The following is a 978-nucleotide window of genomic DNA, read 5'->3' on the forward strand; positions in this document are numbered from 1 at the left end:
AGCCAGGTGGGAGTGAGACTGGAAGAACGGTCGTTGAAGCACCTCTCGACTGTGTAACAAGGGGATTTTTTGAAAATAGATGAAAGTGCTGATGAGACCATAATAGTAGACCCTGCAGTTTGTCAAATGTGAAACAACTGTACGTCTCACGGATTGTTTTTTCCTGAACACATTCATTTCATAATGTTTATTATTGATGGACATTATTGTTTTAATCCTGAAACTAGGTGTCTGGTTGACTTAGGGGTCAGAGCACAGTGATAGTGCTGCTGAGAGCCTGGGTTAAAATCCAGGTTTCAGATACCTGCGATTAAACCTTGTTTTCAAGTATAAAGGGTTTATTATCTCCGTCTATTCACAATTGACTGCATATATATACAAATAAACGCAATTACATTTAATATAGTGTTTCGCCTATCTTGGCTACGAAAGCCTCTCTCTAGCGGGACACGTGGAGCAGTGTAGTGCCCCCTGTGTGTAGAGACAACAAATGACTTGAAGGAAATCTCAGAAGTCGTTCTGTGATATCTACTTCTTCGCGCATTATGGTCATCTTGTCTTAGGTCACCATGAAAAAAAATCAGCAAATGTGTCTGACAGCAGCAGTGATGCAGAACTGCGGAGCGGTTTCATCGTAATTAAGACTCATCGGCACAGAATAATAAAATAATTACATAGGTCCCACCGAGATTTGAACTCGGATCGCAGGATTCAGAGTCCTGAGTGCTAACCATTACACCATGGAACCGCCACGCCTGTGCCTCTCGTCATTTACAGATGAGTGTCGTTCTCTGCTACGGGGCGCTACACCTATTTTGCGAGAGTCGTCTCTGGACACTCCCTCTTACTATAACATCACACCGATGGCACACGGTACAGCCCTTTGTTAATCAATCCACTGCTGGATGAGAAGCCTCCCCACGCCGCGCACGTTGTTGGGTTCTTTCACCATACTTCACCACGCTGCTCAGTGCGTGT

General features: G+C 44.4%; 1 non-coding gene across 1 annotated transcript; it reads right to left on the reverse strand.

Annotated features, from left to right (window-relative positions):
* Positions 1–676: 676 nt before the first annotated feature.
* On the reverse strand, positions 677–748 carry TRNAQ-CUG (transfer RNA glutamine (anticodon CUG)). Its single transcript has one exon. It is a non-coding gene; the product is annotated as a tRNA-Gln (tRNA).
* Between the last annotated feature and the right edge of the window lie 230 nt (positions 749–978).

This window comes from Lethenteron reissneri, chromosome 39, assembly GCF_015708825.2.
Source record: "Lethenteron reissneri isolate LAM-NWPU_2019-01 chromosome 39, ASM1570882v1, whole genome shotgun sequence".
Taxonomy (NCBI): domain Eukaryota; kingdom Metazoa; phylum Chordata; class Hyperoartia; order Petromyzontiformes; family Petromyzontidae; genus Lethenteron; species Lethenteron reissneri.